This window comes from Macrosteles quadrilineatus, unplaced genomic scaffold (assembly GCF_028750875.1).
Source record: "Macrosteles quadrilineatus isolate MER2022 unplaced genomic scaffold, UCM_ALF_1.0 Scaffold_9__3_contigs__length_116548681, whole genome shotgun sequence".
Taxonomy (NCBI): Eukaryota; Metazoa; Arthropoda; class Insecta; order Hemiptera; family Cicadellidae; genus Macrosteles; species Macrosteles quadrilineatus.
In genome coordinates, this window is record NW_026542602.1 from 56,950,266 (window position 1) to 56,978,041 (window position 27,776).

The window sequence follows — 27,776 nt, forward strand, 5'->3', positions numbered from 1 at the left end:
TTATAAATTAAAGTTGATAAGAAAGTTTGAATTTATTTAACAAACAGACATTGAACATTTTTAGTGATAAGTGAAATATATCAAACTGATATGCATTACAAGTGCGAGACATTATATTTAGTGGAGAATTGAATCCAAGATTGGTACGAGAGTAACGAGGGGTAAATACAAGAGTGCTGCGTGAATTGTGTCGTGGAACGTGAAAATTGATTTGTCCCAGCAAGTCACTATCGTCCAGAACACCGCTCACCAGTTTATGTAGATAAGATAAGGCGGCCAACTTCCTTCTGTCACTGAGACTAGTCATATCAAACATGGTCAAGAGCTGGTGGTATGAAATGTTGAATGTATAGTGACCAAATGTTTTAAAATACATAAATCTTAAAAATCTTTTTTGAATCGCCTCAATCATGTCTACAAGATAATGCTGATGAGGATACCATACAACTGATGCATATTCTAATCGTGAGCGCACCAATGAACAAAATAATAATTTTACTGAGTTTAAATTTCTTAAAAAGCTGCAAGATCTATGAATGAAACCTAATACTGAATAAGCTGCCTTACAAGTGTTCATCACGTGTTCTGCAAATAGAAATTTACTATCGAAAACAACACCAAGATCTTTTAATGCTGACTTTCTACATAAGACAACACCATCCATTGAATAAGGAAAATTTACAATAGTTTGGGTAGTTTTCCTTGTATAACTCATAACAGCACATTTTTTAACATTAAATAATATATTTTCTTTACTCCAAGCAATTAGTTCATCAATATCAGTTTGTAGCTGTTGAGAATCCAAGATTGTGTTAATATTTTTGAAAATTTTTAAATCGTCAGCGTACATTAAAATTTTACTATGTTTTACACACCTGGTTATATCATTTATAAATACTATGAATAATAAAGGCCCTAAATTTGAACCTTGGGGGACACCTGAGTCCACCAGAAATGTGTTGGAGCATGCACCATTGTATGTTACATACTGTTTACGTTTGTATAAATATGAAGAAAATAATCTTAATGTGTTCTCAGAGAGGCCATAGTAATGCAGCTTAGACAATAACACTAAGTGATTAACTCTATCAAAAGCTTTTTCAAAATCGGTGTACACACAATCAACTTGAATGTTCTGATCAATAGAATTTATAACGTACTGTGAAAAATTTATTAAATTCAAATTAATTGATCGGCCCGGAAAAAACCCATGTTGATGAGGAGTGATAAAATTGGATACATGACCGAGCAATCTGTTGTATAATATGCACTCAAAGACCTTAGCTGGAGAAGATACAACTGCAATTGGTCTGTGGTTTTTTATGTCATTTTGAACACCTTTTTTTGGAATCGGTACTACTTTTGCAATCTTCCAAATATCTGGAAAACAGTTATTTTTCAACGAGAGGTTGAAAATGAAGTGAATTGGTTTGACTAAAACATCAGCACAGCCCTTTAATAAATAAGGTGGAATGTTATCTGCACCTAATGACCTTTTTGATTTTAATTTTTTCAAAGCATTTAAAACTTCTAGTAATGCTTAAATGCTTCTTAAATGCTTAAATGTTGAGTTGCCAACCAATCGTCAGTTACACATGTGTTTGACATATGGTGTTTCTGTACGACTGACGCACTAGCTACGATTACGTAACCTTGTTCAACCTAACCAAGTACATGTTTCTAATACATCTAGTAGCTTGAAGTCCCTAAAAATCTCAAATTGAAATCAAATTATTGTAATATTTAAACAAACCGAGGACCAAATTAATCTTTCAGGATGGATCCTTGTCCAGTGTACTCTAGTGTACACCATATCCTTTGTGTATCTCTTTGTTCGCTTTGATTTTTGTTATTTCCAATAAATAATTTGATCAATAACAGAGTTTTAAAGCTTATAAAAGCATAAAAGTTTGTGAGTTAATACCGGTAGGCCTATATTAAGGTAGCTTTGGTCTTGTAGTTATAATAGTAAAATATATTTCTATGATTGGAAGTTTGGAATGTTTTCGTGAGATGTAAAAAGCCATAATGGTATTTTGAGATAAGTTTAGTTCTTGGTAAAAAAGAAAGCATTAGCACCCTGTCTCATTTATTATTTTTAATAAAAAAAATGAGCTTAAATGCATCCCATTGATTAACTCCTACTTTAGATTTAATTTCCTGATTAACATCAAATGAGAAGCAATTTTTAATGTAAGTTTATGTGGTGATTCGTACTGATAGTGTGATTTAAATTCTATCGGATAAGTTTAAATTCTATCAGAACAGGCCTATTTAAAAGTCAGCGTTTTCATCGATAATAGTTTCGAGCATTCTGAAATAAAAATTGCTTCTCCGTGCATATTTTCAAGCAGCTATTTTATTGATAATTGAATTACATATTTCATCAATAGATACATTCTCATTTTGTTTGAAATGTTTTTAAGATTTAAGATATTTATTTATGCTAAAAAAATAATCATCGATTGATTTCCAAATGTTTTTGAGACAGCTTAGGGTTCCATCTGCCAATCAACAAATTCATTTTCATCAGCATTGACACGCATGTTTTTAGTTAGTTAGAAACGTAATGAAAAGGAAACAACCTCTAGGTTTTGCTGCATGAATGCTCTCTTTTGTATACATACTATGCATGCTAGGTTATATTATTATTATTGAACCTTTTTGCTCGGAACAACAGGCAGTATCTGGTTGAAATATCCCCCGAACAATATTTTTTTTGCTGGTACAAACTTTTCATAGTAATTGATTAATTAAAAATATAATGTCTGTATTACGTGTTCTATCTTTACTACCTAACTATTTTATAAGAGATGTATCCATTGAGGTTAAACCATGTCATACACATTATTGAATAAACACTACAATAAACATCAAACGTTAAGAAATATTAAGAAAAAAAGAATTGGAATAAATCTCCAACATATGTTTTGAAATAAAACCAAACCTCGTAAAGAATTACAGTTATATTTTGCAGAAAAGAATATGTGACATTTACATGCCGTACAGTTGTAGGATGGACAGGTCCAACATTATTGTCTTTCTTATAAATTATCCTATTAATCTATATTTTAAACCCTAGAATAATAATAAACAGTATATAGAATTAAATGTAGACAATCCACTGGGTTGGTAACCATTAAGATACGGTAAATCATGTTACAAAGATTTTGATCGAATAATACTCTTAAAATAAAAATCAAAAATTAACCCTGACACGCATAAGTTTAAGTCTCAGTTAAACTTAAAGTTTTTTTTTCAGTCAAAAGTCTTTGAGAAAACTGAGGTAGCGTGAATGTAGTGTATGTCAACAGCTTCTACACTTTGAGTGAAATGTTTGTGTAAATCGTGCACTCCGGTAAAGTACTACAGTTTTGTGTAGTTGTAGTCGAGGCCGTGACTGAGTGACACCAAGTGCAGCTGTCAGCTGTTTGGTGGCCTTGATGCTGCTTGCTACCACGGCTCGGCTTGCTTCGCTGTACCAGCTAATAGTTACTGTGAACAACTTTCATATTCGTTTGGAATTAAACCTTTTGAAAATTAATGCATCCTACTTCTAAGTAAATAATATACATGATGCAATACAATAATAATGTATTGATTTTCCATTGTGTTTGTCATTTACGTTATATAATTATTATGTTATAATAATAAGGAAACATTTCATCTTTTTGTTTTCAACACGAAGAAAATTTTTATAAAAATCTACATTATCGGATTCTATGGATAAATTATATATTACATACATTTTGTACAGTATATTGTGATACGACCAAATAAAATTTTACCAAAATATTTTATTCTACCTAACAAAGGTGTGGTTAATTGATTAATACACCATAAAACAGAATACTGTGAAATACAACTATTTGCCATCACTAATAATATTTTTGGCCTTTATAAAGAAATGCATTTAACTATACCCCCCCCCCCCCGCTCTCTCACGCTATACCCCTAGCCACTCTCTCTCCGACGCTTCTATTGATATTTATTGCATGTTCTTATTATTATTGCATGTTCTTTTTCGTTGTAGAGTACTGTCACTTATTACATTACTATTTCTTAACTGCTGACATTCATTTAATTCATTTAATTATAGCAACTTAGCAGACGCACAGGCACAGCCTATGTCTGCTAATTCCAGGACTAATTAGATAGGAACAACCTTTTACACATGTATATAGTTAGTTAGTTATATTTAATTAGTTTAGTTTTGCATAAAGCCCTTTTTTCTTTTGTACATTTGGTTGTGTAATTTTATATATGTGGTGGAATAAATTCATAATTCATTCATTCATTCATACTCTTCTCTTCACCCACGTGATTCACCTGCGTGTCATCTATTATGCATTAGATGACAATGATTATCGTATAACCTCACCTAACCTAACCTAACCTAACCTAACCTCACCTAACCTAACCTAACCTAACCTAACCTAACCTAACCTAACCTAACCTAACCTAACCTAACCTAACCTAACCTAACCTCACCTAACCTAACCTAACCTAACCTAACCTAACCTAACCTAACCTAACCTAACCTAACCTAACCTAACCTAACCTAACCTAACCTAACCTCACCGTAAACCCTCGTTATAAACCCAAGTTTGTACTACAATCATCACGTGATTAAACCTTGTTAAAAAAAATTCCATACGAGCCCGTCTCGGAAACTTGATAACAAATTCAATCCATATAATGATCGAAAATGGTTAAACTACCTGTGGCTGCCGATCAATCCTGTATCCTTTACGGGACATACATTTCGGCGAATTAATTCGCCATCATCAGTACTAATATAATTTCTTTAACTTACCCATTAAAGTGGTGCATCTTGAAGTTCGAAAACACATACACAAACACACTTCAAAACACTTCACGAATAAAAACGTGTAAATATGTGCAATAGGCTTACTTTTAATTTTATCTAGAAAAATGAAAACGCGCGTCGGTCGTGTGTTAAACAAAATGATGTAAGCTGAAAAAGAAATTAGTTAACAGGTAAGGTAATAGTAAGTTAACTTACTCAAACTACTACTCTTATGTGTAATTAAAATAAATGTGAATCATTTTGAAGTTTATTTTCTTCTTTTGAGTGTATAGCATTTACGTATAATTATACTTAAATTTAAATTTTTGTACCTATACGTTAATTTTTATGTAATCACATAAAAATTATACGTCCAATCCAAAGTGGTTGTAATGGAAATTAACTTAGGCGTATTAAATTTTATAAAATATTTGCCTACCTCAATTGTTTTGTTGGGGAAAATTTATGAAAATAAAATTTAATATAATATTAGAAAATGAAATAAAAAATACTGTTAATTCTAACAACAAATTGTAAAAGTAAATATTATTTAAAAAAAATTAGAATTAAAGGTTGACGCTTGCTGATGTTATTATTCTGAGGATCTCTCGTCCTGGAGTTGCGAAAGCTAATCACTGTTCAATAAAGTAACTAAATTCTTGGCAACCTGTTGAAGTTTGCAAATTATCTAAAATAATTGTTCACGAAACAGTGGTATTAATGCCCTATCAACGTATATTTAGTTCATAACTTGAAAACAGTGAAATCAAGACCCTTTTAATGGTAAACTCTTAGCAGGAATGTCAATGATGTAAGCACTCTGAAATATTTAGGCTTTAGCTTGCAGTCAAACTTGAAGTGGTTTTCTCATGTAGATTTTGTATCATCTAAAATTGTTAAAGGCATATTTATAATAAGACCACTTCGGTCCACTGTTTCAGTTGATGTTTTTATTTGTATATATTATGGGCACATGCATAGCTATTTATCTTATGGTACCTCACTGTGGGCTAATTTTTATGCTAACAGATTGCTTTTTACTTTACAAAAAATGCGGTGTGGTTAATTTGTAGTGTAAATAGAAGAACTAACTATAAGCTCCTTTTTGTTGGTCTTAACATTCTCACATTTCCACATTTGTATGTTTTGGCAAGTTTGTTGTATGTAAAAGAAAACATTTCTCACTTTGAAAAGATATCTGATGTGCACAACTATTCTATTAGATCTAAATAAAACCTGTCCACACTGAGGTATAAGTTTACAGCCACTCAAAATAGTGTTGGGTACCAAGGTGTTAAAATATACAATTTCTTGCCTGCTTCTATCAAAAGGCTGTGTTTTTTTCAAACATGTCTTAAAAACAACTCTAACCCAGACTTACCCGTACAAACATAGTACTTTTGTTATTTTGTACTTTGGTTTAGAGTTTTAGTTATTTTTTTTTTAATACCAGAGCCATCTTGATTGTTTTTGTTTTTCTTTTGACGATTGGCATGAACTTTGTATATAGTTTTAATTACTATAAATCATTCATTTCAGGAGTAAGCCTACATAGCGATCAACTAAGCCTACTTAGCGATCAATAAAAATCATCAGTGAAAAGATTGATTAAATATTTGTTACAAATGACAATTCTCAACGACAAATCAATTTATTCTTTCATGGTCATGTAAGGATAAAAGTCAATGTAAATATTTTGTACGCTGCACCAATAACTCTGACTCTTGTTAAAATGGGCTCTACTTTGCTTCAAGAATAAATTCCAAAAGGGTTTTATGCATGTTAAATATTATCGTGCCAATAATTTATATTATTTAAATTTTTTGCACAACTTATTTGAAATACCACTTAGTATGGAAACTGTAGACAAAATGTATGATTTGTAAAACGTTCGTCGTGTATCAATTATCTTAAACATACTCAGTCGGGGAATATTTTTTGTACCGGGAGTCGAATAATGAGTTGATTTATTATGAACCTTTTTCTTCGACAATTTCATGAGATAACTAATAATTCTTGTGGCCTACAGGTTTGCTGTGAGATTTAATAAAAAAAAACTCGATTTCTAGCCTTGTATTCATAGTTGATAACTCGAGCTGTTTATTTGCACAATAATGAAATAATTAAATGCATACTATCACCAAAAAGAACTTTTTTATGCCCAATTTTCATTTCTGGAATTCATTTTTAACCAACATATGTGTATATTTTTTAAATTTACAGTAATATTCATTATCTTAGATAGTACATTAAAATAGTCCTAAGAAATTGTGAAACCATGAATTAGTTACCTTAATTTTTCCCGGATAAAATTTTATATTCCCTCGAGAGAGTTTACAGTAAAACGGTTTGCGTCAAAGTTTAATTGGTGTACGTCAACATTTATGAGTTATGACTTACAACTGCGCACCATGTATTTGATAGATAGGTCATACCACTTATAGGCAATTACAAGTAATTTTTCACTAACTGAACTTTTTGACAGCCAAACTACGTACATCCAGACATCCAAACAGCCTCGATGCGGATGGTTCTACCATCTTGTAGTACCATGGAACTACTATTTACGGTGGTTTTTGGCTCTTTTCTGGTAAGTTTGTATCTGTATCTACTCATATGCTAGTATTATCAGAACTTTTTAACATTAAACGTTTAGTTTGGATATTTCATAAAATTTTAGTTTTTCAAAGGGTTGTTTTAGCGATAAGCGGCTATTACAACAGGTGGCACGTAACCTAGACCCGGGACCAATTCACTTTTCCATTTTGGTTTCCTCAGAGGTCAAAAACACTATTAATATAAATTTAAATATTTTAACGGACTGAAATGTTAGTTATATTTTTATTTATCTGATATCAACGTAAAACTAATAATAAGTAAATAGATACAAGTTAGACAAGTTTCCTAATTCCTTTGATTAAAACGTTATTTCCTTGAGACATAATATTACCATAAACCGTTATTACCATTATTCCTTGGCTTCTTAATTCTTTGGATTAATACCACTAACACTTTTACACTTAAATTGCCATAAAACGTAATTGACATTATTCCTTGGATTTATCAAACTATTTTCTGAACACTGAAATGATGATAAACCGTCATTATAATTAATCCTTGGCTTTTACTACTAGATTCCTTGGATTATTACCTCTATTTATTTGAGATATAATATTTCCATAAACTGTTATTACTGTTAATCCATTGGCTTTTTCCACTTTCCTTGGATTGATACCACTCTTTTCTCACCACTTATATTGTCATAAACCACCATCAACTTTAATCCTTGGCTTTTAGATACTTAATTCCCTGGATTAATACCACTATTCATTTGACACTTAAATTTCCATAAACCATCATTCCCATTAATCCTTGGCTTTTACCACTTAATTCTTTGGATTAATACCTTTATTTCCTTGAGATATTAAAACCAGTAGAGCCTTGGATTATATTTTTATTAATTGATTACTGAACTGATTTGAACTGGACAAAAAACCTAATCAAAATTCATGTTTTCGGCCCCTGGACTATATTATTATGACAATAATAGGTTTTGTACGTACGTCAAATAGTCCATCAAATGATATTGCTCATCAGCTTACATGTATGATAGCGCTATCTAAATGTTTATCGTGTATTTGTACCGTATTAATCTTTTATTTGTTCGTGTCAGTGATTTAAATGTGTTTTTGACAAGTTGCAAGCTTTGAAAATGTTGTCTTCGCAAGGAAACATGTAAGCTGATGAGCAATATCATTTGTTGGACTGTTTGACGTACAAAACCTATTATTGTCAGAAAAACCTAACATCATGGAGTCATTCGAACCACAGATTCCCCGATTTAATATATTTTAATTTAACCATTTTTGGAGTGTCATTTCTTGAGTGTAATTTGCCCGATGTTGGTTTAGTAATAATAATAATCGGTTAAATCAACTGTCCGAGGTTTTATTTGACCGGGTAAAACAGGCTTGTGTTGTCCTGCTACAAGTCACTACGGATTTGTGCTCGGTCTACAGGAAATTTTTTATATTTAATACGAATTGATTCCAATGAATCCTGTCTTATAAATATTTTGAAATTTTGTATAAACATTTAAAAGTCAAAATAGTTATTATATGCTGCACATATCCACTCTGAATGTTCTAAGATATGGGTTTTAGCTGGAAAATACAGGCTTAAAGCCTAAATTTAAGAGGTTTTCAATCAACAAAGCGTTCATTTTGATCTCTAGAGGCCACGTTATAATTTACAAGAGTACCAAAAGATTATTTGGACTTTACAAAATGTAGAGTAAATCATAATATACCACTAAATGTAACGAATGCTATCAGCACCGGATGATTTTTACTTAAGTTGTGCCAACTTTTGTGAGTAATTTTTCTTCCATCATACTCGGCTTTTGGATTATGTCAGCATGGCCTCCTCTAACACATCTGAAGAGGCTATGAGGTCAGCCTTCTACGTTCAATGCTAGTGATTATTGTGTTTACGTTTATCATTTGCACAGCAGCTATAGATTCTCACAAATTGAATGTTTCATCTGAAATAGGTCTTTATTGTTTCAGATACATCAGAACTTAGCAGATGCGGATGTTAAAGGCCATGGTAAAACTAATAGTTATTTACTTGCTTAGTCTTGCGGCCTATATGGTTTGTAGCCTCACTATCAATCCGCTTCCGTCATTCTCTATCTTCTGATTTTCCTTTCTTGTTCCCAATCTTCTTACATCCTACATTACTATTCTACCATTTGGTCCTTTAGGGTTCTACCATTTGGGTCTTGTACCATTATCAGTCCGTTATATTAGGCTGGAGTTATATAATGCATGACCCAGCCACCTCAATGTTGAAATATGTATTTAATCATCATCATTTAACTAGACGGTTAATTTAACATAAGGACCACAATATACTAAATAGTAATTAAAATCAATCCAGCCGGTTTTCAAAAATCAGATTTTAAGTTATTTTAAGGATTTTTTGGGAGAAAATCACATAAATTACAATAACTTTCGAACTATACTTCTCACAGCTATGGGAGCTATACCGTTTTGTTTAGAGTTTAAATGTTAAAATTATAAATTTTAATCAAAATAGTTTGAATTTTTTTGAAATATTTGGACTTGAAATGTCATTGATTATTATAAGCATACAAAATATTAAAACTGGAACACAGGTTTCGTCAGTAGCACACACACACACACACACACACACACACACACGGATTCGTCACTTTGGGGACCCCAAATAGATATATCCATTCAAAACCCAAACTCGAAAATTTTGACGAAAACGATACGTACATTTTCCATATACATCCATCCATATAGAGCAAAGGAGGTTAAAATATGTTTAGGAGATTACAGTTTAACTTATAAATCTCTCTAGTATTCCAAAACGTCAAATTTAACTCAGTGGGGAAAAAGTGACACCTTTCTCTTAGTTATTAATTAATTTAGGCTAGTTTAAACTCAATTCAAGATGATTTAACAAACTTAAAATTAGATTCAATAAAACTTTTATTTTTGTTCTACAGATTCTTGAACACTACAATTAAATAAAATACATTACATAAGTCAAAATACAAGAACGATGTTTACACATTGATCATGGGGCCCCAATAATTAAATTTTGCTACGCAAAGATTTACTGATTTTAAACGTGAACGAAAAAACTTACCATAAGAGGAAACAACTAGCATAATTTAACACTTTCAGAACTTAGAGACTCTAAACTAGATTCGAAAAACTAGTACATCAGCAAGTCGATCAAATTGAATAAAAGAGAGTATTCTGCTTTTAATGTAAGAACATCAAAACTAGCACAGTTAAATAATACTGTATATTTTTCATAAAGATGTATATTGTTTTCAGTTCTGTTCCTTCCTCAACAAAACCACGACTTGGCTCAAACCCTACCTAGTTTCACCAAACCACAGAATAATAAGGAAGGTGTGGTAAATGAATTCAAAGTACCATTCGAACCGAACACCAATCTGCTTGTTCAATGCGTAGAATATAACGGTGGAGCTAGGGTGTATGTATACGGCCCAGAAGGATACTTAGTTGATAGATTGAAGGTGCTAAAGAAAGAAAAGTTTTGCGAACAAGCGGACGGTTACGTTAAGCTATCGGAGAAACCTACTCGGAAACTGGTAGACGAACAAGAGCAGCAATATTTCACCATTATGTACATCTTAGATGGAAAGCAACCTCCATGCATCGCAAGACGCTACACGGTTACCACTTTACTTCACTATGCCAAGTTGTTGAGAAGCAAGTTTTCGGATTGCCAATCAGATCTCATAACTGTAAGTTTAAAATAGTACAGAGTTCATTTTCCTACTACTGGATATTGAAGATTTTAATAATAAAATAAACAGTTACCTTGTTTTTAATATCCGTTGGTATTGTTAGATGACGACCGGTTTCGTGACGACCTTCACATCATCGGGTCAGTCCTCGTAGAACGATTCGTTATAATAAATCCATAAAGTTTTTACCGAACACACAACTAAAACAAATTATTTACAAAATATTTACAGACAGAAACCATCGCGAAGCGTGCACGCTTACGTCGCGGCCGGCTCGACGTAAGCGTGCACGCTTCGCGATGGTTTCTGTCTGTAAATATTTTGTAAATACAATGTGTTTTCGTTTTGTGTTCGGTAAAAACTTTATGTATTTATTATAACGAATCGTTCTACGAGGACTGACCCGATGATGTGACTATCGTCACGAAACCGGTCGTCATCTAACAATACCAGAGGATATTTAACAAGGTAACTGTTTATTTTATTAATAAAATTGTACGTAGCCTATGTGAAAATTAAGCTAGCCAAAACTATATGGTTAATTACAGTCTGGAAAGTCTGGATTCTGCTTAAAATGCTATAGTTAGATTAGTTTTTTTTTGTATTACAAGAAATACATTATCCTAGCTTTACCTAAAGAGTATTTTAACCAGTCAAAGATTTCACCTTTGTTATACCAAACTGTAACTGAATTTTACATTTAGAAGTCTATCCTACGAGCAAGTTGGTTCACTCGAGCTTCATGCAAATGTTTCAAGATATAAAACTTAAATAAAATACCTGTAATTTAGACTAAGGTTTATATTTTGTAGAAATAAAGAAATGACTAAAATAGGTGGGACTTAAATTGATACAATTAATTTGACCTTCAGTAACCCGGGTTTCAAAGGGTAGCCGTAAATTGTAATTGGGTGGCTTGATCAAACAATATCTCGGCTTTTCTTTGGTTTTTGCTGTGTTGTTTTTGTTTTTAGCGAATTTCCCATAAAGGGAATAAGCTATTACCGTAGTACTCATATTAAGACCTGGACCCAGGACTGCTTTACTTTTTCGTTTCGAGGTTCCTAAAGGCCAAAAACACAATCCGTTCAAATTCATATATACTGTACTAAAAAACAGTATTTAAGCATGTTTTATACATGGAGATCGTGATTCATGTAAACTATGTAAAAAAATTATTTATCTATAAATAAAAAGCTTTTTTAAAACGAAACGTTTCTAAACGCACTAAAAAGTAGAAAATAATTTATAAATATGATAAAAGTATAAATACTTGTAAGATTTAAAACTAAAAACGCGGGGTGCATGCAATTGATAATTTACAATTACCTTCACCTATTGAACTAATGTATTATTATCAATTAATTGCATGCACCAACGTTTTTCGTTTTAAATCTTACAAGTATTTATACTCTCAACATATTTATACATTATTTTCTACTTTTTAGTGCATTTAAAAACTTTTTGTTTTAAAAAAGCTTTTTATTTATAAATTATTTTCAACTTTTTAGTCTTTAATGTGTAAATATGTTAAATATATTTTATATGGCCTGTTAATATATAACCAAAACCTGATTATTATCTCTAATCAGATGTTTTATCTTGACTTTAAAATGCTTGTTTTATATTTTTAGAATATGTCCGGAGCAGAACTTGTACCTCTTAACTTCTGCTCTTCGAACTGTCAAATTTAATTATTTACAGCTGACTTAAATTAATTGATATGTTTACATTCTTTCAAAATGTAGACATTGAAAATGTGGAAGCCCATGGGGCGTATCCCAAGGGAAATTTGAAATTTAAATGCTATAATATTGCATTGTCATCCATTTGTGAGCTATGTTTCAAATTTCAAGTCTCTAGCTCATCGGGAACTTCGTTTAAGATTGATATCAAAATTTGTAGGAAAGTGACTAGCGAGCCAATAAAAAAAAGCTTATGGGGCGTAGCCCAAGGGAAATATGAAAATTAAATGATATAATATTGCATTGTCATCCATTTGTGAGCTATGTTTCAAGTTTCAAGTCTCTAGCTCATCGGGAACTTAGTATAAAATCGTTTGCAAAATTTGTACCGGACAAGAAAGCGAGCTAATAAAAACGTTTTAATAAAAATGGAACGTAGTATTAATTCAACTGTTTGTAAAGTTATCTTGTGTTTCTAATCAGCAAAATGTTTCCAATTCAATATGTGTAACTTCGACCATTATCGACCAGCCTTTTATGTGAAGGCGCAACCTCTAAACTGAAAAAAAAAACTAGTGGTTGTGTATCGAACGTAATTGCCACAAAATAAAATAATTTGTTTGTACATATTTAACAGGTTATTTTTTGTACATTCTCAACAACAACAAAACTGTTGAATGTGTATTATGATCATATTATTACTTAGTGTTACGAAATGTTTATCTGATGGAAGCGGGTATTAATATTTGAATATTTAACTTTGATACGTTTGATATCGTTCCACACCAATTTATAGAGGCACTTATTATTATAAACCACATTTGTCAACTAAAATTCACCATCGAAATACCTATTGATGGCTCCCAGGGTTATAAATATCACAATCGAACAACCCCGGCCAAAGAGGGTGGGTTAAGAAATCCACTTTAACAATACTTATCTTGCGTAATTCCCCACAAAAGATTTTTATATGTATTAACAATTATGTAATGTAACACAGTGGGTACCCTGCCTATAACCAAAAATTGTCATTTGAGTTTAATTTATTTTTCAGGATCGTTACAAACCAGTAAATGAAGAAGACAAGCCTATGAGTAAGTACACTTCCTACAATTACAGTAATATTATACCTCTAGTTAAACTAGGTTTACAGTATAGGCTATATTTCATATTAATATACTGTGTACAACTTTTTATGATATAGTTGGGTAAAATTGTGTGCTACATTCATTTAAAATGTATATTTTCTATTAGATTTGCTGTCTTTTGTAGAATGGTTATTATCAACGGGAGACTACGAAATCTTTGACTACAACAAGGATATGGATCCTATTGGTGAACCTTCACTCATCAAGATAACCCCCGAAGCAAAGTTCCAGCTCATGTGCCAAAAATACACCATAAGAACGACGAGCCAGACCGTTTCAATAGGGTATATAAAGTATCGCGGGCTCATCTTAGAAAAGTTATTTCTAGACACTTGTGCGGACAAAGTTGAAGGAATATACATCAACAACGTTAGGCCTAATGAAGGGAAATATACACTTGTGTTTAAAAAGGAAGATGAAAAATGTTTCAAAATGGACTTGAAACTACGTAATGAGGATGTAGATAAAGTTACATTTGGTCGAGACACCCCTGAAGAAGTGATTTGTCCAGATAACTGGGACAGTAACGCTGCCTTTAATGTAAAGCCAGTAAAGCCAATGAAAGAAGCGCCCTGCACATCCTGCACAGGACTAGGGAATTAAAATCACTTTAAACATGCCTGTATTGAACATAATAAAGAACCTTTGACTTAATATTGGCTTAATTATGACCCTCGGACTATAAAAGGGCAACTTGATATCCCGTTGCTTGATCAATTAGTCACTTTAATGTGTTGAAGACTTATTTTAAAACTATCGCGTTGTAAATGTTGTAAAGATATACACAAGTAATCTACAATTTAAATATAGATCCTCTCTCAGACAGCTTTTATTATCTTTTATGTATTGTAGGTGAGTGACCTATATACACATGTACATGTCAAACACCAACTGTAAAGTGAGCTTTTCAGACCTAAAGCAAGTTGAATCCCTCTTTTCGTGCCAAACGATACAACACGTACTCTAGTATTGTTAAATTATTTCAATTCTCTTTTCTCTTTTAGGCGGGTTTTAATGAGGGGTCCCATAGGAATAGAAGAGGGTAAGAATACGGAATGGCTGTTACGACGGATCTAGAACGGATTATGAATCTTACATTATTAGACCAACTATAAGATTTCTTTGGCCCGGTGGTGCTCCGTTCCAGCTTTGAAAATAGCTGCCACATTTGTACAGGTAGAATCATATTCAAGCCTATGTTTATTTTTTAACGTCTCGAACAAATTAAGCACTACGAGCAACGCTCGGTCCCCTGGTACTGTTTAACCGTTTTGAAGTGTAAACCCGAATTAAGGAATTTATAAATACATGCATGAATTGAATAATTCCGCATACAAGATTTACATAACAATTGTGGCTTATAAGCGGATTCATGTCCAACTAAGAACGTCTTACATGAGATAAGAAGACGCTTCAGTGAACTCTATGTCTTGGTATGCAGATTAGATATAAATGAATAGTCTGAAATAACACAGCTATGTATTGTTACGGTAGTAATCATATATGATAAAGTGGTATATTTAAGAAGAAATTAAAATAAAATCCAAGGTTTATTCGATATAATAAAGAGTGATTCTGTTAAAATGAACACACTTAGCAACAAATGCAATTTTTTGGTCTGCCATAACGTTGGTGTTCTTTATTAGACGTTCAATACACTATAATGTTTATAACCTTGCAACGAAACACGTATTAAATAATTTAAAATAATATTTTAGTATTGTTAGCAAAATATTTTGAAATTTGAAATAACTTTCAACTTCTCAACATATATTAAAAGCTGGGCATTTACACTTTAAATTTTAAGTAAAAAATTTATCATTGCGAGATTTTTGTTTTATATATTTATTTTTTAATATTCGTAGTTATTTAATTTACGTTTTATAGTTTGTCAGGGCTATTTTCCGTGTTATGAATGTTGTATGATCATTACTAAAAGCTCGTTTTGCTTTCCACCACGATCGACTAACTAGCTGAAGTGTAAATGACCAGCTGTTTGTTCTGGTCGTCAACTTAATGAACAGTCCCACTCAGAATACTTGAACCTACTTGGTGCCAGACTTAAATTAGGTTTATGGAAGTGTTTGAGTTTCCAGACTGGGCAGTATTAACTTAGATCGTTGAGTTGAACTTAATGCAGTTTATAGAGACTATTTTACAAACTTACACACGTATAACAAAGTTTATTTACATGTTACTGCTTTCGTATGTAACATGTATAATGTAATTGATGATAAATATAAACAGAATGTAAATTCATATTTTCACATAGAGCTACTAAAAAGATTCAATATTGGTATAAAAGTTAAGAAAACTGTTCAATTTGTAAAAAAATGTACTGTTTAAACCATAAGAAATGTAAACGTGTTAACTAAAACAAAGAGAGGAGAACGCTATCACTATAAAAACGTTCTACCACTACGGTTACTTCTAAGGAAGAAAACATCCATTAGGGCCCCAAAGTGAAGAATAGCCATTATAACTGCGCTATCACGCTAAAATTCTTCAGGCTCGTCCTGAAAATAATATTTGCATATAAGTTACTGTTTCTCAGTGACACTACACGAAACAGGTTTTCTATTTTTCACAATATAAATACTATTTTAACATTCATGCTAATTAAAAAAGAAATATGGTTAGTAGTGATTTTACTATGATAAAAAAATTTTAACAAATCATATTAAATAAAATCATCTTTTTACATAACCTAAAACTTCATATCCCTAAAAATAAATTAATATTAGGAGATTCCGCTGCAGCCCAATTCAGGGACCAGTAATTTCATTCCCTTGCCAAATAGAAGCGTTTTGTTAAGAGATACTTTTTTTACTTTTTGTAAGAGATTTACTGTTGTACCAGTTCTGCCAAAGTCAAGAAAATTCATTTACCTACCAAACGGAAGTCCGGCATCATTGGGAAAACAGCTAACTTTGCTTTCTGCAAAACAAATCTTGGTTCCAATATGAATCCTTAGGAATCAAATGGTTAAGCAATCGTTTAAGTTTTAAATATTTAACGTATGCACCATTTTCCACATCCACCAAATACAAATTGAATTTATAAAGAGTCAATGCTGGTTTTGTAGATTTATAATGTTAATTTTTTGTCGAAACCCTTTGACGATTAGGGGGTTTGTATAGTATGAGTAAATGCATTTATTTCAAACAAATACCAGTAACTTTAGTTCTTTTGTAGAAATAAGCTTATTAGACTCAATGGTATCATCAACAAAAGCTTCGTTGCTAAATATTCTGTTTTATTATAAATTATTAGTAATTCATTACTGAGAGTATCATTATGACGTAAATTAAAATACACGAATCAACTCTTCAAACAGGGATTTGTGGAGATAAATATTTAAGATGAACTCATACAAGGTTCACAAATGCCACCTTCAATTATGCACGGCATGCAAAGGTCCCATGTGACCGGCGCTTCATTGTTGAGTGTTGTATGTTTCCAGAGAGGTTTTTTTTTCAATAAAGTAGTTATGAGAGATGGTATTTCCTTTTTTATTAAAACAAGACATATTTTTAATCGTAATTTTTTAAGCTGTTGTACCAACAACATTAGTTTAGTTATGAACCCCTTTGTCAACAAATCTTGGGTAAAAATCCTTCGGTGAGTAGAATTATTTAACCAAGACACATCAATTCAAGTATTTACGCCCCATACCCTAACGAATAAGTCAGTCACGTCCTACTATATAATATATAGATATTATCTAACAGGTTCAGTGCAATAGGACTATACTCCTAATAAACATTTATTTAATAAAATAAAGGCATAACTGATTAGAAACCCATTTAACTCCGTAGTCTTAAAAATTATTCGTATTTCTTTTAGTTAGGTTAGGTTAGGTTAGGTTATGATTAAGGGAATCATAAACGTATAAAATTACATAAAAACAGGCTTGATTATTTTTGTTTTATTTTATTAAAAGATTCGTATAGTGCTGTTCTTTTGTTCTGTTTTGCTAACGTTTCCTTATTTTATTCCAGAAGGCCAATGTCTTTTCGGCTAAGTTTATGAACACATCGACAATGTATTCTCTTTTAATTAAATATTAGGTGTATTGTGACATACAAAAATGGTTGCTTTGGCGTTTTTAAGTAGGAATATTTTGTTATTAGTCTCTTTGTTGTCTATATTTGTAAATGTATTATTGCAAATAAACAAATGATTTAACTAGATTTTTCGTATTAACTGCTGAACGTTTCTACAGGGTGAATAAAAAGTCAAGACCCTCCCCCTCTAATATTTTTCCAAGTAAATATACAGAGATATCCTTTTGGTGGTCGTGCAAGCTTAGCAGGAAGTTTTATTTTATGATTTTGAAATTTTTGAGTGTCCCCCATAAAGGGGGGATTTGGGGGGTAACTCAAATATTTTAAATGTAAACCCCCTTCAAGTGACACCTCATTTTGAAGTGTTTACAAAGACTTAGAGAATGGTGAAAACTAGAGGTCGCTATCTCTTCTCTATCCAAAATGGTAGCCTGTCAAATGTTGTAGAAAATCAATGGTTAAATTGGTTCGTAATGGTAATATTGGCTACCGTTTTGGATAGAGAAGAGATAGCGAACTCTAGTTTTCACCATTCTTTAAGTTTTTGTAACCTCTTTAAAATGAGGTGTCACTTGATGGGGTTTTACATTGAAAAGTTTGTATTTGCCCCCCAAATCTCCCCTTTTGGAGGGACACTCAAAAATTTTAAACGTAAACCCCCATTTTTTGATACTTTGTTTTGAAGTGTTTACAAAATCTTAAATAATGGTGAAAACTAAAGGTCGCTATCTCTTTTCTAACCAAAATGGTAGCCAATATTACTATTACGAACCAATTTTTCCATTGATTTTCTACAACATTTGACGGGCTACCATTTTGGATAGAAAAGAGATAGCGACCTCTAGTTTTTACCATTCTTTAAGTTTTTGTAAACACTTCAAAATGAAGTGTCACTTGAAGGGGGTTTACATTTAAAATATTTGAGTTACCCCCCAAATCCCCCCTTTTGGGGGGACACTCAAAAATTTCAAAATCATAAAATGAAACTTCCTGCTAAGTTTGCACGACCACCAAAAGGATATCTCTGTATATTTAATGGGAAAAATATTAAAGGGGGGGGGGGGTCTTGACTTTTTATTCACCCTGTATGTATCAAACTGACATGTGCATACTTTACTTCAGATTAATCCCAGGGCAACGTTAATGTTGTTCCCTTAATGTTAATCGGCCTGGGAGTCACAACAGTCAAGCTGGTCCCTCAGGTCCCTTCTCTTGTTTATTCATAACATTGTCACAATCTCTAAATCATATTTTTGTAAAGTTTTCAAATTTTACAACCAACCACACTTTTCGATACCAAGACTTTTCGATAAGTAGTAAGCTACAAGTCAAAGTCTACATGGTAATTTATGTTTTTTGTGCTCATTTGCTAAACATAATTATGGACCTTTTTTTCGGAGAACAATTTTTACATTCTAGTAAATAAATAGTCCAATTATTGCAAAGTCCCTTTCGTCCCTTCTCTTGTTTATACATAACATTGTCATGACCCTAAATCATATTTCTGTAAAGTTTTTAAATTTTACAACCAACCACACTTATAAGACTTTTCCATAAGTAGTAAGCTACAAGTCAAAGTTCACGTGATAATTTATGATTTTTGTTCGCATTTGCTTAACATAATTATGAAACTTTTTTTGGAGAACGATTTTCATTCTGGTAAATAAATAGTCCAATTATGGTAAATGCTATTTATCAATTTCTGACTAATTAGTTATTTATTGGATCAAGTGATAGTTTTTATTTTAGTTTTTATGATAATCATTTAAGAGATGTATTTCAACTAGTTATATTTCAGAGTTACATTACTTTGTTTTAACATATTTTTAATAGGGCAACATTTTAATGTGTCACCTGAACTGTTCTTATAATACGTAACCCAAATTTTCTGTCCATTCTAGCTTGTTAAATAAAATTTAATAAAAATGGAGATTATAAGGTAGGCGCTGGAACGCACATAGCATAAGAATCCACGTTCGAGCCTTAATTATGTGGGATGAATAACACTAAGAACGTTAAACTGTTTCTGTCTCGACCATCTTCGTTTTCTGTTAAATGCAGGGTTTGTTTAAAACACTACAATAAACTTCAGAAGTCCAGGCACCCCTCATCTGGCTTTGTTTAAAACACTACTTTAGTCTGACCACACGTTTGCCATGCCACAATATTTTAGTTTACTACTAGACAACTACGGTTAATGTGTTAGACATGTCACTAATCACCAACAGATCCCAACGGACGTGACCTCTTCTGGGAGTATTTGTAGTGACATCCTAATTTATATCCACATTGCTTTACATCCACAGTTTTCAAAAGTGGATACTTACAATGATTCTGCAAATTTTATTTAATGATATTACACGTTCAACAAAATGTAGACCTGGAGGTATTACAATTTTAAGTGCCTTAGTAAACCAAAGGTACAACGGATCCATACTTGCCCACTTAAATAGTTCTTTAAATAAGTACTTATTATAATAATACACTTTGAATTAACACACTGTATTCACTTGCTGTAAATATTTAAAAATTGGTATATCATAAACACAACTTGAATTCGTTTCGTATTTGTTACGTATAATTATGATTCTAGAACATTTTCGACATAAACCCTATGATTATGATTGACCATGCACGGAATATCTTTACAAGATCCTTCACTTTAAAATACATTCATCTTGAGTCAGACTTGCATGACATTGCAATCCATCAAGTGAGAGAATGTAAACACAAAGTAAACATTCGCATTATACCCTCATTTGAGCCAGGCCCGTTTCCATCATGAAATGTCAACTTGAAAAACGACCCCGTATTTCCTCTTATAATGATGCGGGTAAAACGATTTCACCAGTTTTTTTACTAAAGCAGATTACGCCTTTGAACTGTGGATAATTGGAACTATTTGTTTATTTCAGTAATTTAAACATATCTTGTTTTTACACACGACACTTAGAGTTTGGTGATAAAAATATAAATGCACAATGCATGCTAGTTATTTAATTATTAGTTAGGGTTATACTAATTTAGAAATCCCATACATGTAAGGGTTTTTAAGAGGAGGAATTGTTCATGCACGAACCTATAAGGGAGGGGTGTGAGACTCTCGACCATTAACACTACCATGGACTATGCTGTTAAAACTAATATACAATGGCCTCGTGATAGGAACGAATGGTGAAACTCACAAGAAAATCTATAGGATGGTCAGGCTACCTCCTTCTGGCCTTGAATAAAATACTACTTATACGTGGAAACAAACTTATACCTTAAATGGCATTGTACAGTAGCTATTGAATCTCCATATGTAACTATTATGGTTATTTCATAAAGAGGATTTTAGAAGCAAGATCTAGAAGCGACAAGATGCTGAGTGCAAGTACTTTCAGTTGCATTTACTGCTTACTTGTTAAGCAAAGGATCCATATAGACATGGAAGGTATGTTGTAAATACAACTCGCAAGCACATATAGCCAGAAACTTGTTCCTGTACTTTACTGCAATTTTCCAAAAAATATCTATCATATAATACAATATCAAAGTATTTTCCATAGTAAATTGCATAAACGCAAAGAATTGTTTTAGTATGTATAATTTAAATGTTTTACGTACAAAAGTTACATAAATAAAACTTTTATCTTTCCACAACAATTCATATTAATTTAAGTGCTTTGGCCAAGAAATAGCCTAAATAGAATATGTTTTTACATAATCACATCATGTTGAAGAAGGCTGGAGATGAATGAGGGTCTAATGTTTCTCCTTACATTTTCATGTACAACGATTATTTCTCATAGTCCCTCTTAAATACAGATGCTGAAATATATCAAGTTAACATGACCACATTGTGTAAGAGGGGTCTGACAAATGACGCCCTAATGTGAGTGTTTACATTCTTTTGTCTAGTGATGGATTATTTAGTGCAGTCTGTTCTCCTTACATGGTTTTGCGACTCTATGTAGAATATACTGTTTATAAGAACGACGTGGCTATTCCATACATCATTTTCATAATGGACCCTAAGCTTAGCTTGAACATGAAATATATACAAAGTAGATAGTTCTGAAATTGAAATACAACAATGAACAAAGAAAAATAATTACAAGTACTAAACAAAAGTTATAAACATCAGTTTTCAATATATGTAGATATTTGATTATTTTTAAATCTAATTTTTTTTATAGCTAGGACTAATGGAAATTCAGTGATGACTGGATAACAGAGTGTGATTATATAAACTGCATGTGTATACCACAAACCTGTAGGTATTATAAGGCTAAGCACTTACCAAAAGTCGATCAGCTAAAGATTTGGCATATAGAAGTCCATCTTCAAGTCTCACAACGTCAAAGTCCTTGACATCAAACCTGTTTAGAATTAAATTATTTGTTTATGTATCGCGGGCCTACGTATTTTTAATGTTCAACGTTTTATTTGTTATCATTAGCAAAGTTTAACTTTACATAAACCAGCAGATTAACCCACATTTGTGACGAAACACATCATTACCTATAAATGCAACACTTACACCGTTCCTGGGTTGTTATTCCATGATGATGTTTATTAAATTATCTTTACAACCAAATATTGTGTATAAGAACCTTTCTTCTTGTCTTTCTTGCATAAAACGTGGAAGAGAGTATATTAACAGACAAAGGCTAGTGAAAAATATGTCACAAATCTAACAGTAATAAAGTAAGTTAGTGTTGTAAAACATTGACTTAAAAATTTTTATCAAACCGATAATTATAAAAAGCGTCCTTTATATGAACATATCTAAGTTGAAAAGGAGAAACACTCTGACCCCCATCTTGACCTACTTCAGGTATCTCTCCACACCTCATTATACTGTTCTTTGTTGCGTAGACATCTTGTAATCATAATAAACATATCTTTAGCATGTTTTATAAATAAAATAACACAGTTTCCTAGTTTTGGGTGAAGAACTATCGTGATTGTTTGATTAAAAATACAATATTACCAAAGATTAGATATATTTGACCAGGGATTATAATTTTTCGACGTTATATATTTTTGAACCAGTAAAACAAGATAGTTGAGTTATATTATACTAAATAATGTATCGATTGTAAAAGGGGAGAAATTGTAGACCATGCTCTTCCATTCAATTCCATCAAAAGGTAAAGTTATGCAAACAATTTACTCCTGGCAAGTTTATTATCAGGTTAACCAAAGCTTTTATACAGTTCATAAGTCAAGACGGGAATAGCTCAATTCCGGATCCTTGATAAAGCTTTAAAACAAAATGCATTGTTTTAGTATCGCTGTGTTTGAAAGTGTCACTATCTAAAATATGTATGAATCGAGATTCCTAACATGGATAGAGCGTTGCCAATAATTATATACTCTATGTAAAATACCTCAGAATTAAACATATAGAAATAAAAGGAACCACCGATGTGTTAAAATACAAGCATATAATAAAAATCATATTGAAATCTTGGTTTTATCATGGATTCATCCCAAATAATTGAGGAAATTATCAATGCGATCCTTCCAAACCCATCCTGTTTAGTTAGTACTGTTTTCCTTGCATTTGCGATCTTTTGTGATTATTTCTGTTCAGTAAATAAAAACGTGAATAAATATATAAAAACTTACTTTACGTAAACTGTGGTTATTCACAGTTTAAAATTGGTGGCCCTCTTCTGAAAATTAAAAATGTATTCTCTAATGCACATAAATAACTGACTAAAAAACGAAAAATAAAATATTTTGGCAATGGAGTTCTGGATATAGACTCGCATGCTGATGATTCGTTAGAGATTTAATTACGTCGGATCTTTCGTCGATATATATAATACATATACCACTGCATATCAACCGATGTTGTACATTTCATCTCAATAAATCACGTTTTTCGACTATTCTTTATTTTCAATCTGGTATTCAATAAATCTTTTGTTGAACTATAAAGTTGTCAATTGTATGTTGTTCCGATAATAGAAAAATTGTCATTAAAATACAATAAAAAAATAATATTTTTATTTCAAATTTTATACTATGGTATCGGCAAATAATTCATAGATTTATAAGTAGAAACTAAAACACTAAACCTGAGACATAAATTAATATTGTATTATAATATTTTAAAGTAAATGACAAATTAATAAATCCCTACTGATTTTCCTAATAAAGCTGATTGGTTTGGATCCTAAATCCAAAAGTTTCTGTTTGGAATCAAATTGGTTAGGCTTTGAGGCAATGTTAATGAAATTAGTATAATTATGTTTTAATTACATGAAAATGAAATAATGGTTTACTATTCTCCTCATTTTATAAACAAATTATATTGTATTATTCACTATTACCGTAAAAAAGCATTTAGTACAGCTATTTTTTTAAGTTAAAGTTTAACTTGTCTTATCTTTATTTATTTTGCAACTTTAATCATCCATCTAATCTAAGTCTGATTTGTTCATTCACTTTATTGACTCTTCTGCCTCAGGGAAATACATGACTAATGCATCTGTGAGTTCATATTTCGTCATGGGAAATTCGTACCTCCAAACATGACATTTTATCAGAATTGAGTTATTAAATTGCGGTGTCGAATATCAACAAGCGTTAGGCCCTTCATAATGCTTAAGAAACCAATCTTATATGTTTATAGTACATCTTCAAAATGAAAATATCTCATAAGTAATCAATTGCAATCAATATCTTATTTATTAGAGAAATACACATTAACAAAGACAACCTAGTTAATGTTACATGCATATTTAATTTTATTCCTTTTTCCTATTACATTTATACATGAGTAAAACTAAATAATTTGTTCATAAAGCAAACTAACATAATCAGCGTCATTAAGAATTATAAGTTAAATTAGTTGTGCAAACCACTGAAGATTATAGTTAAAAAGTGTTTTTTTTCTGAGTAATCTAATATTAATCGGTAAATACATACCATAAAATTAGGAGTTGAAAACGTTAATCAAATCCCAAATTATTCGGGGATTAGCTGTAATTTATTGCCAGAGATTTAACCACTTCATCACTATATTACACAGATTAGTATTTAGATAAGTATTAATCAACCTACTAACGAATTACTCGTTATAAAAGGGTAATTAGCTTACGTTAATTATCGGTTACAGCTGAAATAAAGTATTTTCGTTTCCAGTAATTTAAATCATAACCCCTTAGGAAATCATGATCTAAATTGAACGAATGTATTAATAAACAAATCCAATTACTGTATCTTCTCTGCTACGATTAATATTTAAAATATTAATCAGTTAATCAGATAAATTAGTTTAAAAAATACTCAAAATTTAACTGATTTCTTTGGTGATGGTAGGTTATTTATCCTCTAAGTAAATTATTAGAATTTTATTAAAGATCAAAATACAAATCATATTGCATAACAATATATTAAACACCTTATCAATACTGTTTTAAACATATGTACCAAACTCATTTTTGTGTATCTTTCCTTTGTTAAAATTAACGCAACTAATATAACATTGATTGTTTGCGGATGCGAGTTTAGAGTGAATTCCATATTTGTTTTAAAGTATAAATACCCTCGCCGCAGCAAACCTGCAGACTAAGCGAATTTCCATTTCCCTGAATGGATTTACACTAAAATGTCTCCTTAAAAATATCACATTTATTCCCTATTTAAATAGAATCAGTTTAAAACATACTTAGGTTTGCTGCAACAGGGAGGGTAAAAGTGTTTTTTATGTAAAATGTTAATAGTTAGTAAGAAATAAAAACATTTTCCAAATTTGGGCAAAATATGTTTATAAACAAGCAAACTACAACAGTTTACTTATTCTCCATAAGAATAACATGGGAATTTTAAATTTAAAATTTTTTGGAATTTTCTCCGTAACCATTAGGCGCATTATAACGCTTCAATATACTAAATTATTTGTTTTTTTAAGCTCTACAAAATAGTTTCGAAAGAAATTGCAAAATTTTATGTTTTTTGGGTCAAAAATGGGAAAAACCCATTTTTACCCCATAAAAGCCCCCATAAACCCCCGTTCCCATGGTCCGATCATGCTGGTTCGCGAACTCGTTCGAATAAACGTAGGTTTACACGTTTGTACCAAATTTCATCAAAATCGGATCATTTTTGCTCGAGTTATCGCGCTAACGGACACATATATATATATATATATATAAATATATATATATATATATATATATATATATATATATGAATTTGAACGGATGGTGTTTTTGACCTCTAGGGACCTCAAAACGAAAAAAAAAATCGGTCCCGGGTCCAGGTCTTACCGTGAGTACTACGGTAATAGCTTATTCCCTATATGGGAAATTCGCTAAAAATATTGTGAACTTTATAAACCAAATCTTTATTGATTCAATGTGTTATTTTAGACGTGACAAATAGTCCCACACAATGGCTTAGTATTACGATTATATTTTAGCTTAAAAACCATGTTACATTCTAAAAACCAATTATCTTGAATGGTCAAAGATGTAGTCTCATTGTAGTTGACTATAAAGCATCCAATTAGAGTAAGAGGTCTTTCCACTTTCCAAGACCAGCTTAGCTTAACACGGTGTCACCTTGTACTAGGTTAACAGTTAATACTGGTCTTTGTGACGTTATAAAACATATTAGCATTTCATTTTGCAGATTTTTGCATACGTGTGCGAATACATTAGTCTAAAATATTTCGTTAAACTTGCACCAAAATATCTTGTTATTTACGGCATTGATATTATTATCAGAGATTTGTTATTTGAAAGTTGTTTCAATGTTCATATTGGCTACTTCAAAAAAGAGTTAATAATGTCCATAGCTGAAAAAAGCAACGTGACAGGTTTTTGCACGTTAAGAAAGTAAATCCATTCCACTTATTTTTTCTGAACATAGATGGTAAAATCTAGAATTACCTGTTTTGTAATTAGGAATAAAGAGTCTACACTCATGTTAAACAGTTCAATATTAGAACTTGAAGAAACCAATAGAAAACCGTATGTAACAGATTTAATAAAATATGCTAGTATTTATATAACAATCACTATAACTTAACGATTACTATAAAAGAGAGTAAAACGTCAACAGTAAAGCAGTGTAATAATCATTGGCTGATTTGGTTTATCCGTTTATTACATAGAAGCTTACTGCTTTAGTTAACGAACCTGTTTTACTCTATAATTTGGTTCAAATGTAGATTTTTAGTTATTTGTTTTGCATTATGCTTTAATGTGTATATTTTTGCGTGCATAGTACGAGATTAACTTAAAATCATTGTTTTAGCATCAAAGCTAGCACAGGCTAGTCGTAGGCCTAACTGCTCACATAGATTTTGTCTAACAGGTCAAATAACATGTTTGCTCATGCTAGCTTTTGGTGTTAAAACGCCGTTTAGCATCAGGTACTAGTAAACATTTTATAACGCGCAAATAGACCACACACACCACGAGAACACATCTAACGTGAGAAATAGAGGTGTAAAATGTATGTATTGTTGTTGTTCTTCATTTGTGACAGGACATTTATGGGATTATATCAGACGATTTACATCACGATAGGTAACAAAAGCTTTTGTGACGTTTTGGGATCTAAAGTATGAAACCTTCTTTAGATGAGAAAGTATCTAAATCATAAAAATATTAGTGAACAAACTCAGCAGGAAAACTTCAAAAACAAACCTTTTAAACCCACCTCCACCAAAAATTAACTTCAAATGAATGTACATATGCAATTTTCTATGTAAGTATAAAATAATTAATGTTTTAAATACTC